Source organism: Octopus bimaculoides, chromosome 11, assembly GCF_046866305.1.
Source record: "Octopus bimaculoides isolate indiv1 chromosome 11, ASM4686630v1, whole genome shotgun sequence".
NCBI classification, from domain to species: Eukaryota; Metazoa; Mollusca; class Cephalopoda; order Octopoda; family Octopodidae; genus Octopus; species Octopus bimaculoides.
In genome coordinates, this window is record NC_142938.1 from 66,292,991 (window position 1) to 66,301,461 (window position 8,471).

Consider the following 8,471-nt stretch of genomic DNA (forward strand, 5'->3'; position numbering starts at 1 on the left):
TATACATATGCATATATATATGTATATATATATATATATATATATATATATATATATATATATATATATATATATATATTTATGTACGTATATAATATATAATCATATCCATATATAAATGTATGTGTATATACATGCAGGCTGTTTATAGTGACATATCATATATACACATAATATATATGCTTATATATATGATATATATATATTTATATGCATATGTATATATATATATATATATATATATATATATATATATATATATATATATATATATATATGCGTGTGTATGCGCATGTGCATATTTATATACATATATATATATATATATATATATATATATATATATATAGAGAGAGAGAGAGAGAGAGATAGATGCATCGTCTATATATATACACATAAATACATATATATATATATATAGACGTATTTATACCTACACACAATTATACGTATATATATGCGCTGCGTGTTTTTTTGTTTTTTTTATCCGTATTTTTCTGTAGTCTGTGCGCATGTGCCTTTGTGCGTGTGTACATGTGTTTGTGTGTCTGTTCCACTTTGATTTTCTTATAGAACGTCGGTGACTAAAAAGAACCAGTTTGAAAATACTGATTATAATCATCGCCTCTCTGTTTATCCTTAGTATGTTTATGTTATTGTTTAATTTCAGGACTGCCTTGACCCAATAGGCCTATGATGATAAATCTTACAGGCCTAACCGTCCATTTCTTTGTTTTTTTTTATATCTTGAGCTACATTACTCTTTTGTTGAAGCAGTTGCGTGAGCTTCGAAAATAAATTGGGCAGTTATTTCTAGTAGCTTGAGCAAATTGACAGCTCATAGCTTGTTGGAGGAGATACAAGCTTTGTCTTGTTTAAAAAATATTCTTTTACTCCAATACGTTTGCTGTTTCTCATTATCAATGAACTACGAGCTAATGCCGGCGCTGTGCCTTCACATTCAAGAGCTTTGACGTCGACCAGAACTGCAGGCCTATCCCTCGATAACGTTTCTTGCCGATACCTCTTAACTTTGCAAGACTATCTTTTATTCTAAGACAACGTATGTTGCAAGTTTTTATCTTCCTTACTTGCTAGCCCAAGAATTTCGGAATGCGTGTAAAGTCTTAAAATCTGCAAGGGACAAGTGGACTGTTTTTTTACCTGGCCTCTAAAAAAGAATCTCTCCTACACTACAGCACATGCTGTATCGCATGGCACCTTTCTGCTTGGGTTGTATTAAGTCTTTCTAGTCGTTGGTTCTTAGTCGCCACACATCAGCATGACGCCGTTTCTCTAGTCGTTTCCTTCATGAGCTCTTGAATAACGAGGATTTTATACGTTAATCTAACCAGAGAAGACACGGGTTTTGTAAGAGGTGTAACCAGGAAAATTCATCTGAAATTAGCTCACGTAGCTCTTTTCACATCGTTTCTGGACGGGCATTTTCATTCTGGACGAGAAACTAACTAAATCAGTTAGTTTCTCTTCAAGAGAGATAATTTCGTGGATCTTGCAATGGAGCCAGCATTTGGTGTTTTAAACTATCATTATTGTTCATGGAACTGCTGTCGCTACTGCAGAAAACTATATTTCGTGAGAATAAATGAAAGAACCACCTCTGCTCTCCACATCTCTCTCTCTCCCTCTTCTCCCGGGATTTCAGTTCGTTTCCATAAGAAAGATTTGTTAAATTGAGGTTTAAATTCTCAATGTAAATATTATTTTACAAGATACCGGTTCCTTGTAGAGGCTGAGAAAGCGAACAGACAGTACTTTCTTTTAACGATCATTTTCAGAAAAATTACAAGGCAAGAAATGTGCATTGATGAAACTATAAACTATTTAATAATCCCATATTGAACTGGCATAATCTGTATTATAACAGAGCGAAATGATTAATAGACTAATAGTTCTTCGCAGCATTTACAAAAAGCAAAATTTCTTTAAAGTCTAGAATAAATCGAAAGTTCTCGTGGGATAGCTCTGTATTCTTCAGGTATCATTGAACCCAGAATGTCTATGCACCCCCCATACCTAGATTTGTTTCTGATCATCTCTGCTCTCATTATCTATTCCTACTTTTGAGAAGATGTAACGAATTCCACATCAATATCTATAGCCGTAGATCTATCATTTTCGAGCTAGTTGTTTAGTACCATACCTCATTATCGAGAATGGAAGAGTTATTTTGTATCAGGAGGAAGGTCATTTTAGAAATCTAGATCAGTGGAGATAGAATATCGTAAGTGTAAGACGGGAACTGGTAGAGAGAGGGGAAATAAAGTGTAAGAGAGAGAGAGAGAGAGAGAGAGAGAGAGAGAGAGAGAGAGAGAGAGAGAGAGAAAGTGAGAGAAAGTGAGAGAAAGTGAAAGGAGAGAGAGATAAGAGAAAGAATGATAGAAAGGGAATCTGGTAAAAGGATAATGAGAGAGATGCTACATAGAGGTATATGAAGAAATAAATAAAAGGTCTGAAATATTAATAGAACGGAAATTTGAATAGAGAGTAAACGACGTAATGCAGCAGTGGCGGAGAGGGAAAAATGGCGTCATTTGTCTAAGGCGGCATGGACCGGTATTTCATAATGTACTTCCGTTCGTGTAAACAAGGTGTGAAAGTCTTTCACATTATATTTAGGTATGCTTGTATCTGGAACAAAAAAAAGAAAGAGCTTATGCACCAACTTAGAGTGCCTTACCAATACTGGACTTAACATTAAGGGAAAAGGCGTCCGAGACGCATTGCACTGCGCGGTAGCGTTGTCTTCATGGTGGGTTCCGGTTGGGTGTGTTAGTGTGTAAAAAATATTTTCCAGTACACACACACAGACACGAGCGCGCACACACACATATACGCTCACTCACACTCACTCACTCACACAAACACACACACGTGTATATATTATATATACGCATACATATACATACATATATATCTATCTATCTATCTATAGCTATATATATATATATATATATATATATATATATATATATATATATATATATATATATATATGTATATTTATATATATATATATATATACACACATATATATGCATATATATATATATATATATATATATATATATATATATATATATATATATATATATATATATATATATATTACGGAGATGTACTTGCATGGCAAGTAACTTGATCTGAGATCGTGGTTTTCTCTCTAATCAGATTTCCGATCGTGCTTAGCACGAAATTTTGTCAGGGAACAGATCGCGGATTCAAAGAGACGAAAATATTTTGACACAAATGAAATAAAATTTAAATGTTAAAGTGACCCTAACGTTTTTTGTGTTCTTTTTATGTGGCACATAAATACCTTCCACACTGCAATTTTATATATATATATACATACATACATACATACATATATATATATATATATATATATATATATATATATATATATATATATATATATATATATATATATATATATATATATATATGTATATATATACATATATATGTATGTATATATATATATATATATATATATATATATATATATATATATATATATGTGTGTGTGTGTGTGTGTGTGTGTGTGTGTGTGTGTGTGTGTGTGTGTGTGTGTGTCTGTGTGTGTGTGTGTGTCTGAATAAATTTATTAGTAAGAGAAAGAGATAGAAAGAGAGAGAGAGAGAGAGAGAGAGAGAGAGAGAGAGAGAGAGAGAGAGAGAGAGAGAGAGAGAGAGGAAACAGACGTATACAGGTAGAAAAGTAGACACATTGCAATTTAGAAATTTAGACTGGTTAGGTAACGTTAATAGCAAAAGAAAAGTAAATAACTAGCAAACAAAATTTTGAAATGTAAATGCCAAATAGTCGGACACGATAAACTGGAATATTTAGTGTTAGACAATACGAAAGATGAAATGGTTTTAGACGAAAGTAAATCTTCATACAATCCTTTTAAAAACAAGAATTAAAAAAAAAAGCAACGAGAAGACACAAAAAAATAATTGTGCATTAATATACATTGAAGAATCGTTGTTTTGTTTGTCAAAACTCAAAACTATGAAGTATTAAATGGTATATGGTTAGAGTAGAATTTGTATGTAGCAACGTTAATGTTAAAGTTATCTGCCTCACATACATGTCTGCAGTCAAAGGATCAAATTTTGGCTACAAATTTTTATCAGAGACAAAAGTTGAAAAGAAGTCACAGGTGTCAATAAAAGGCCTCTGCTAGATTGTTGGTTAGAAATAGGAGCTATATCCCTTAAGATCACATCCTGGCGGCATTAAAAATGATGCATAATGACTTTTAAAAGTAGTCAAGCATGTAGTTCAGATGTGAGGCTTCTACTGCTCGTTTCTAATGCTACTACAACTACAACGGCCTCTGCTCCACAGAGGTGACTGGTTTTGGGTGACTTACACTCATGTCTGTTAGATTCTCTGTTCTCTCTACGTCTGAGTGGTATTCATAAAGTCTGTCACCCAGGAACTTGAGCAAACTGTTGATGTTGAAATATGTTAAATTGTAAAAAGTGTTCACCAGTAATGATATATCGATAATTGTTAATCCATTAAAAATAATGTCGTAATCAATAAAGAATTCATAATTCCTAATGGCGATTTTTGTCTTGGAGGTCAAGGGAGATAAGTTTTTTTTAAATGCCAGAGCTCACCTGCGGCTGAACACAAAAATTTGTATTTTCTAATTGTTCGTGCAAGCACTACAAAAAATAGAAAGAGGAGCCAAGGAGGGAATGCTCTGCACGATCGCTCGATCTGATGGAAATAGTAGCCAAATTAACCTCCACCCACACCTTATCTTACATTAAAAAAAGGCTCACCTGTCGATTTTTGTCTATATATAAGTAATTTTATATACATGTCATACATTGTCAAAAAGACAACAATATATATGACATAACTTTGTAGAAGACTGCCTGGACGGCAAGGTTTCTTGTAGAAATAATAGTTCCTAGCATGGATACAATGTTTGAAGACCGGGTAATGCAGTTGGATATATGGCGCCGAGTACTTCATTGATACTTTATTTGTATTAATCCATGAATGTTGAAAGGGAAGACACCGTCCGTGGGATTTGAACTCTGAACGTACCAAGGGCGAAACTAAGGAAATTAAATCCGACGCGTTAACGATACAACCAATCGTCTGCTTTCATACTCAAAAGAAATAATAATAACGCTGATATTAATTTACAAAATTTTATTCCACCACTGGCATATACAAGCGAACGGTGGATAAAATAGCAGAGTATAATGTGAGATGGATAAGAATGATTTCAGGCCTTATGCAACGCTAAGTGATAGGAATAATTAATGGTGGTGGTAATGATGACGATGATAATGATGATGATGATGATGATGATGACGATGATAATGATGATGATGATGATGATGACGATGGTGATGATGATGATGATGATGATGATGATGATGATGATAATAATAACAACAACAATGATAAAAAAATAATGATGTTGATGCTGATGATGATGATAATAATGATGATGATGATGATGATGATGATGATGATGATGGTGATGATAATAATAATAATAATAGCAATGATAAAGATGATGATGATGATAATAACAATGACAACATTAATGATTGTGATAATGACACTACTACTACTACTACTACTACTACTACTACTACTACTACTATTACTACCACTGCTGCTACTGCTGCTAGTAATCGTGAAAACCAATTCGTTATGTTATTTGCCGTGTGCATGTAAAATACTTTTCACGGAAATGATTATGTTAAAAGGTATTAATAGCCAGGTAGAGTAGTGGACGTCAATTAGAAAGCGAAGAAAAGAAAATATGTAGAGATTTCTGAATATGATATTCGGAAGAACTAGCATTGCCAGAGGAGCAGATGAGAATCTAATTTTGGGAAATAATCAGTAGAATATCGATTATTGATATGGCGGCCCATACTACAGGAAAAAAAAATATATATCGAAGATAATGAAATAGCATGAGAAAATAAGGAAACAATGATAATATAAAAAAAAAAAAACGCAATGCAGTTTGGGCTTTTAAATGGATGAGAGGAGGTGAGAATAAGAAGGTGAATATTGTAAAAAAAAAAAATGTGATTGATGGCTCAGTTGAAAGACAAGAAATCTGGGTAATTAAAGGTAAGGAAGTAAAGGAGGAAGTATTTTTATGATGGCAGATTGCGATGTGTGAGAGTAGAAGCGATATTAAGAGAGGTGCTTATTGTTTAGGATGCAAATGATAATAATAATAATAATAATAATAATAATAATAATAATAATAATAATAATAATGATAGTAATAATAATAATAAAATGATTGTTTTTGATTTAGTCAGCAGTTTTGGATGAGGAGCTTAGTCGATGCCATCGACCTTAGCACAAGAGTGATACATTAGTTTATCCATCATGGAAGAATGAAAGACATAGAGATTTGAAATGAGAACGTAAGGAAAGGGAACAAATACGTCAGGACATTTCGCCCAACGCCCTAACGATTCTGCCACTCGTTCACCCTTAATGTTTATAACATAGGCACAAGTATAGGCATTTGAGAGCAAAGTGTTAGTCTTTACCATCGACACCAGCATTTGCCTAATACATTATTTTATCCACCTCCGAAGGTTGAAACACTAAATTGACTTCAGCGGGATTTGAAATCAGCAGGTAAAGAGCTTAAGCAAGTCTCGGCGATTTAAGGATTCTGACAGTCCATTGTTACACCGATTTAAAACCAGGCCTTATCACGCCTCGACTTGCTTTTTACATTTCCTACTCGAACCTCGAACGTACAGAAGTGTGTGTATATTCCTTTGGTAAGAAGAACACAAAAGGTCCCCTCATTCTCCATGACCAACAATGCGGTCTTTAGCAAGAGTCTGCCCTCAAAGAACTCTTGTATTGATATTCAAATTCGCGGTCAACCGACATGTGTCATTTTTTTCCGACTAATATTCATGGGTGAACAGTGTATTACTTTTCGGACCGCTACAATGTTGAGCGACTGTGTGATCGCAGGCTCTTTTCCCAAGGTTATACACATTTTCTACTTCGGTTCGCAATTCTCTCTTTTCTTTTCTTTTTTTTTCTCTCCAAAACGACCTGTCACTCTCCTACAACCTATCAACATTGCAAGACAATTTTGTGATACTACCGTAAGTGAGCATGAGCTTCGTTAGCTTCTGTGCCTGACGACAAAAGGAGCATCATTCTCTAAGCTCTGCTGCTATTGATGCTGGCTTCATAGAGACCCTGTCCTTCTCGCCACAAATCAAATCAGTAGCGCTTACGTCAACGCTGACTATCTGCTCATATCATGCAACGGAAATAGCAAAGACTCCAGCGTCCACATAATTTCTGATGGTTTTTGCGATAACTCTCGTATTTCACCCTCTCATATATCGGGGTATCAGCCCATGAACAGGCATGCGACACATTGACACGACTTGTTTTCTTCCTCTGTCGTCAGATTTAAACCCGATAAACATCTTTGTATATGACCTGTGCCACACCTCTCGGCCCTATTTTATTTTCCGAAGATACAAGGAAAGGCCCTGTAATTTTAGTATTCAGGTTAAGCCGCTTTCCTTCTTTATCGCGTTTCTGTGATAACTTCAGACAATAATGCACCAGTTTCCATTATGTGTTATCGAATTGAATTTCCTGCTTGCTGTAATATCCTTTATAAAGTTCGGTGGCTGCAAAGACCAAATCAGGCGTATACCCCTGCTGATATTAAGAATTCCCAAGACGTTCTTGCTTGGTTAAATATATATGTTGCTGTCGTTGCTGTAGTTGTTATTCAAGTTGTTATGATTTTAGCTGTTTTTAATCTAGTTCTTGTAGCACGAAACGTGTGCTGTCCCAATATGGCCGCAGTCTAATGGCTGAGACAAGTACAAGGTAAAAATTAAAAGACAGAATTGTTCGCATTATTCTTACTACTCAGAGAAATATCATAAGAAATATCACTATTATTTGTTCTTTTCAAATATGAGATTATTTTGCTAAGAAATGCCATTGTTACCTTCATCCTTTGTAAGTTTAAGCTCCGTATTTTACGCTTGTGTCCGTTAAATTTGTTCAGGCAGGAATTTTACATCTCCGGATATAAATGCGAAAAAGTGAAAATAAAAACGCCTTAAACCATACATTTTATCGTCTGAACTGTGAACGTTCAAAGATTCTCTTTATACAATTGAGTTTATTAAGTGTTACTTTCCTCTGCAGCTTAATATTGTAAGTCCATAATCTTTAGAAATAATAATAATAAAAAAAATCGTCTGAATACTTCATCAGCAAATAATAATAATAATAATAATAATAATAATAATAATAATAATAATAATGGCTTCAAATTTTGGCACAATGACAGCAGCTTTAGAGATGGCGAGTAAGTGGATAAGTACTTGACTGGTATTCATTTTATCGTTCCCGAAAGGATGGACGGCAAAGTTGACCTC